Source organism: Lycium ferocissimum, chromosome 11 (genome assembly GCF_029784015.1).
Source record: "Lycium ferocissimum isolate CSIRO_LF1 chromosome 11, AGI_CSIRO_Lferr_CH_V1, whole genome shotgun sequence".
NCBI classification, from domain to species: Eukaryota; Viridiplantae; Streptophyta; class Magnoliopsida; order Solanales; family Solanaceae; genus Lycium; species Lycium ferocissimum.
The window spans coordinates 66,163,328-66,170,540 of NC_081352.1; the positions used below are offsets into that span (position 1 = coordinate 66,163,328).

The 7,213-nt window shown below is 34.2% G+C and overlaps 2 pseudogenes; both read right to left on the reverse strand.

Moving 5' to 3' along the window:
- Positions 1–737: 737 nt before the first annotated feature.
- Positions 738–2,627, reverse strand: LOC132037966 (anthocyanidin 3-O-glucosyltransferase 2-like; annotated as a pseudogene).
- A 477-nt stretch (positions 2,628–3,104) lies between these two features.
- LOC132037967 (anthocyanidin 3-O-glucosyltransferase 2-like) lies at positions 3,105–4,874 on the reverse strand (annotated as a pseudogene).
- Between the last annotated feature and the right edge of the window lie 2,339 nt (positions 4,875–7,213).

The window sequence follows — 7,213 nt, forward strand, 5'->3', positions numbered from 1 at the left end:
TCAAGTCTCATGATGTAAATCCTCCAAAAGAATTAAAATTTAATAAAAAAAATAAATCAACATTGGAAGCAAAATATAGGAGTCTCATTCTAATGTATTGTTCCATATGGAATGTTTATTAATGGAGTTTGAGGCGCTCGATTAAAATAAATATGATGAATCTTATTCAAAACCATATAAAGAGACTATAAACTCAAATTACCACAAGTTTAACGACTATTCGGGCAATTAACTTTGGATTTATAATCACAAGATAATTTTCCTTATCTCATGTTTGGTACTATTTTTTGTTTTGGAATTTGTTTATACCACATTCGATTGGATAGCTTTTAATTAGTAATCCGCAAATAATTAAAAAATGCTCATGCTAATGCCCTTTTCCAAAGCTTTCTCCCGAAGTTTTTTAAGGACGCTTTTTAATCTAATGAACCAAACATCTACTAATAAAAGTATATTCACTAAAGAATTTTATCATTATTTAATTCTCGTATTATAATCCCGAAATAATTTGTTCACAGCCCCAATTCCCATTAACTTCAAAACTTATAAGAGTGGTACCGGAGGATTTCAATCTCTCAGACTTCACGGTACCTTATTGTTTTCTAAACCAAAGTTAAAAGACAATTTCCAATTATTAAATTCAAATCTCTGAAATATTTATACCACCACACAACCACCATCACCTTTTAAAAATAGGAAGTATAACAAGATATGATTAACAAGGATCTGTAAATTGGGTAGGAATAATTTTAGTACACTCAGGAGAAACTCTACCTCATTTATGGTAAAATTATGAACAAAGTAACAAAGCTGCGTTCTTCAGTAGTTCATCAATGAGTTTCCCAAGAGACAAATATGAAGATCTTCCATTACGCTAGCCAATGCTCTTCTCCTTCATCTCCTTTGCTTTATCTCTTACTTCAGAGTTAGTTTCCATCAATTTCTTTACACCTTTTTCATGGCTTCTGCATTACCACCTTTATTCCTTTCACAGTAATCCAAAGTGATCTCAACTGACAACTGCGGTTCCCACTTCTTTCACCAACTGAAACGCATTTACCTGCAGTAGTGAAATAAAAAATTTCCCTAAGAATGTTTAAGGTTTAATATATATGTATAAAGAATAATTTTTAACTTATATATGCAATATACTTTCGAGTATCGAATTCCACTGTTTACCTGCTGCTCCGAGTGCACTGGCCAGGTCGCTATAGGCACCCCACACCATATACTTTTGAGTATCGAATTCCATCCGCAGTGTGACACAAATCCCCCGACTGCTTCGTGGGACAAAACTTTCAATTGTGGGACCCATCCCACCACTTTCCCTCTTTTCTCTGTCCGGTTTAGGAATCCCACCGGCAAGATTTCTGAATAGCTCGTGTATTCTCCTGGGAATTCTGCGTTGTTGCTCTGTGGTGGCCGGCGTAAAGACCACAAGAACCGGCAGCCGGTTTTCTCTAGAGCTATAGCGATCTCGTTCACTTGGTCAACCGGTACGCTTCCCTGGCTTCCAAAACAGATTAGCACCACTGAATTTGGTGGCTGTTCGTCCAACCAATTTGTTATTTCTGCCTCCTCTGTAGCTGACTTGGATTTTGACTGGTTCAAAATTGGACCAATTGGATAAATGGGTGGCAGTGGGACCCGTTCAGATCTTGAAATATCATTGCTGTTGTTGTTGTAAGCATCTAAGGCGTGGATTTCTAGTTCCGCAAAGGTGTTAATGATGATGCCTTTAGCCTTTCTATACCCACGAGCGAAATCAAGAAATCTCCCTAACCATGTGTCTCTATCGACTAGGACCATTGGCAATACACTAGGAGGAACTGGGTACGCGTAACTAGGAAACGATAACAGAGAAGTACCGTCGGAGTTCTTGAAAGTGGAAACATCTTGGTAAAGACTCATCTTCAAGAAACTGGAAATGAAGCATCAATCCAAGAAAAGCAGCTGGCGAGGTGAAAAACACGTAGCTCGGGATCCCAAACTCGTCGGCTACATCCATTAACGGAGTGCACAACATGTCCACAACCAATCCAGAGAGTTTACAACCAGGGCGTTGACTTCTCAAGAATTCCCTGATGTGGGATTTCTGGCTTTGTACTAACCGATAGACGAAGTGTCCTCGGGTTTTGGAACTCCATTCTGGGGTTGGATCAGGAGATGGTAATGCGATGAATTGGAGGCGATTGGAGGAGGATGAAGCAGCTACAGAGTCGACGAAAGGGCCACTAACCGCGTCGATGTAATCGGGGAGTTTCATAATGAGGACAGTGATTGAGAGCTGATGATTTTGGTGGATGAGGAGTTTTGCTAACTCCAACATTTGAGCAACATGGCCCATTGCTGGAGATGGGATGACAATTAGTTCGGCTAATTTCTCCATATAAGCTGCCTGTATTGGTTTTCTGCTTTCGTTCTTCTTTTTGCTCTTACTTTTGTAGATTTATCATCTGTTTTTACGGATATTGTCGTTGTTTTTGCTTCTAAATTAGATTAAACATAGTACGCATGAGTCACGTGTGTTGCCCCCTATTAAAACAGCAAAACTTTGTAAAGTAATTTATCTTAGATCAGCAATATTGATAATGCCAAAAAGAACCAATCCCTTACTCAACCCTTGGTTCTAATAAAAAATGAATATCGTTATTATAAAGTCTTCATATGGTTCATGTTTTATGGCAAAAGAGAAACAAAAAATTTTAAAAAAGAAAAGAAATGCCTTGATGCATTTAATCTGGTCCATCGTGTTAATTTTTATATATATAGGTATTTAAGTCTTCTTTAAAAGGAAAAGATTTATTTAACTAAAAAAGCAGTATAATTGTATTTTCCCCCATCATTATTCCACTTTATGGCCACCCATCAGCTGACTATTTGACCAATGCACAAAGTAGGGACTATGTCAAGAGTGTAATCATTAAAATTAACTATGTCAAGAGTGTAATCATTAAAATTATCTTTGTTATCAAACATTTGGTCAATATTTGATACAACTGACCAATTTTGCATCCTACTTCGTAATATCAAATCATATCAAATCAGACTTTGCAATTGAATATTTTAAGTTGGGATGGAAAATTACAGATTTAACATCCATGTCTTTAAAAGATTTGACATTTATGGGCACATGAAGAACTAGAGGTTTAGGGATAACTTAGCAAATTCATAGTAACTCACAGCCATATATGTACATATGATATCATCTCTCTGTACATACAAAAATTATGATGTGAAAATAGAAGAAAACAATTAAAACCTTCAATTGGACGAATGATCCTTAAAATCTTTAATCAACCTCTCCAGAAAATGGTAAGATGATCCTCCTTGTAACAAGGCTCTCCTGCTTTTTTCTTTCATCTCCTCCAATTTCTTTCTGATACCATTTTTCTCCTTTGTATCATCCAACATCAGTCGCTTTATCGCGCTCTCTATCTCCTCTGCCGTGACTAAAACGGGACTCTCACTCCGATACTCCATCTTTATATCCACGGACACCTCCAAATCAACCACCAGCTCGAAAGCATTTACTTGTTGCTCTGCATACATAGGCCATGTTGCCATTGGAACTCCAAACCACAAGCTTTCCAGGATCGAATTCCAACCACAATGCGTAATAAATCCTCCAATTGACTTGTGAGATAGCACTGTAACTTGAGGTGCCCATCCGATCACTTTCCTCTCTGTATTATCGTGTTCCAAGAAACCTTCTGGCAAACACTTGCTATGTGTAAGATCGTCCGAAGCACCATATTTGCCCTTTTGGCTGCCGTAATGCCCACAAGAAACGGCAGCCACTTTGGTCAAGGTGCTATTGCAATTTATTCAATTGTTCCTCGTCAAAGGAACCATAGCTTCCAAAACAGAGGAACAATACAGAAGAATCTTGTTGCTCATCTAACCAACTATTGATACCCTCGTCCGGTTCTTGTATCAAGTTTATTATAGGCCCGACCGGGTATAAAGACGGAACCCCATTATCATTAGCGAGGGATTTAATTGAATGAGGCTCGAGCTCAATGAAAGTGTTAATTATAATTCCTTTTGCTTGCCGTATCATTCGAGCAGTAGACAGAGGTAGGTGCAAACGGCCATGTTTATCAAGCATGGCATTTGGCAAAACCTTTGCAGGAAGAGGATGTAAGTACGTCGAAACGGGCAGTAACGTGTCCGAGTCCTTGAAATCGGAGATATCACGATTGTGCTCATCTTTAAGTGTCTGTGCATAAAACAGGAGGCCAAGAAAGGCAGCACTAGAAGTGAAGAATACGTAGCTTGGTAGACCAAGATCAGTTGCTACTTCTATCATTTTGTCACTGAACATGTCAACGATCACACCAGCCAGTCGAGTCCTAGAATTACTCTTATTGGTCATAAAGTTGAGGACTATTGCTTCTCTTACTAGCTGCTTGGAATTATCAAAGGTTTCAACAAGAAGAGCTTCTTGATGTGAAAGATTGTTATTTTGAGGTTGAGGAGAAGAAAGGTGCAAGAATCGTAGACGTGACGAGGTAGAATCATCTATTTCTAGTGAACTTGTATAGGTATGTACCCCTGTTTCAATTGGAAGATCGATGATGAAGAATGTAATTGAAAGCCAATGGGCTCGGCTTGTGAGTAACTTGCCAATTTCCACAGCAGCAACGAGGTGACCCATTCCCGGCCCTGGAATGAAAATCAACTCTGTTCTCTCCATGTTTGTTTATGAATAGTAATGATCTAGTACTTCATTTCAACTGCCAACTTAAAAGACAAAAGCAGACTAGAGAAGAGCCAAATTAAGGCGTTGCTGTCACTGATTAAGACCTTCGTCAGCTGTCGTGGATACATTGGCGGCCAAGTGTAATCAACGAAAGTAGATAACCACAAAGTAACTAGTAGTACATTTATTGGTCAATCACTCTATAGGACAAAAGATTCACGTCACGGGAGCAGCAATAATAATTTCAGAAACAGTAAATAAAAAGTGCTCCCTCCGTTTCATGTCTCATTTCGTACGTCATAGTTTATTTTAACACGAAATTTAAGATAAAAATTTGAAGTTTTTTTTTTCTTAAAGTACTTTTGAAGTCTATAATATTAAACGTGTTATAATAGAGAAGAGCCAAATTAAGGCGTTGCTGTCACTGATTGGGACCTTCGTCAGCTGTCGTGGATACATTGGCGGCCAAGTGTAATCAACGAAAGCACCACAAAACAACTACTACATTCATTGGTATTCACTCTCTAGGACAAAAGATCCACGTCGCGGGAGCCGCAATAATACTTTTTTTTAACGACAGACTGTAAATAAAAAATGCTATTTTTTTTAAGTACTCTTGAAATCTATAATATTAGGATTCGGCTCCTCTTTATTTCTCTCCTCTCCATTTTCTCTATGTACTTGTTTGGATTGAGGACACGTGACATAGGTTAAAATTAATGATTTAGATTTAGTTAGTTAAATCAAGGCATTGTTGTGGAATGCACTGGGTATGTTATTGTTGTTGTTGTTGTTGTTGTTGTTAAATCAAGGCATTAACTATGGTTAGATAATAAATATTTTTATATTTGCTCCCAACAGTTTTGGTAATCCCGCAAATTTAGCTCCACATCTCACCCATAAATATACTAGCGGTCTATGCCGTTTTGCTGCGCGATCCCAACATTTAAATGCAACATGTGTGTATATAGTTATCTTTGAATGGTGATTATATATATATATATATATATATATATATATATATATATATATATATATATATATATATATATATATATATATATATATATATATATATATATATATATATATATATATATATATATATATTATGTTCAAAGCACGATTAATATAACATTGTTTGTGCTTGTATCTAAAACTTTATTATATTAATGGTTGCTACGAATACAAAATCGGCAAATTTATTAATATTTTTTAAAGAGAAGACTTGTTTAAAAAAAGAAACTATTTTCGTCTCTTTTGAGATAAAACAATAGCAATATTTAAGCATCGCTGATACTTTTAATTTTAATTCGATTAATTTAAAAGTGTAAAATACTTATTATTTTTTATCAAATTTTGATTTGGATAATTCTAATTTACATTATTAAATTAATTTTACATGTTTAAAACAAAACAAAGTAGAAATTGATTTTCTATTTAAACGAAGAAATACTATTTTTTAATTTTTGCTAAATATTCTCGATTTAGCTCATTTTACTTGTCATGTTGTTTTTTGCATGGTTTTTTAAGAAAACGTCGATTAGAATTATAATTTGATTAATTTACCTTATTCATTATTTGATTTCCATTTGATATATATTTTTCTACGACATTAATCTCTTTTCACATTTATTGGAGTAAGAATAAAAATAAAAAAGTAATTAAATTTTATCTTATTCTAAAATATAAATATTTAAAGTATATTTATTTTAGTAAACATAACAAATAAATGACATGGCGGAATAGCAAATACGATGTTTAATAGCTAGATTAGATCTCGCTAATATAAAAAGAAAGAAAATTGTATGGTTTGATTACTAACCTTTTGAAGAAAAGCAATTTCATTTGCTCCCACAATTGATTGATCGCACGTGCTGGAGATGAATCCATCATTATTGACTCAATGAGATACTTTAAACTACATGAATATTGCTTGATTTTTTAATATGGGGTGCATTTTTTTTTTTTCTTATTAATTTGCACTATTTTTATGCATATATATACTATGTTCAAAACACGATTAATATAACATTGTAGTTTGTCTTCTAAATTGTATCTAAAACTTTATTATATTAGTGTTTATTACAAAGTCTACACTATTTTTTGACATTATTTTTTTTGAATATGGAGTTAATCACTTTTCTTTTATATTGATAATGATTTTGTTAATATGTTACTTTTTTATCGAGTTTGGTGGTGAGTTCCACTTTTTTTTTTTTTTTTATATATGAATAGATGTTGTTTAGTATGGGGTCCACCCTCATATGGTTCAATGTTTTTTTTTTAGGCATTATTAGTTTGCACTATTTTTATGCATATAATATATATACATATATATGTTCAAAACACGATTAATATAACATCTAGTTTGTACATATCTAAAACTTTATTATATTAGTGTTTTGCTACGAATAAAAATAGGCATTCTTTTTTTAATATTATATTTTTTTTTTAATATGGGGTTCAATTTTTTTTTTTTAATATTGCTTGATTTTATTAATATAA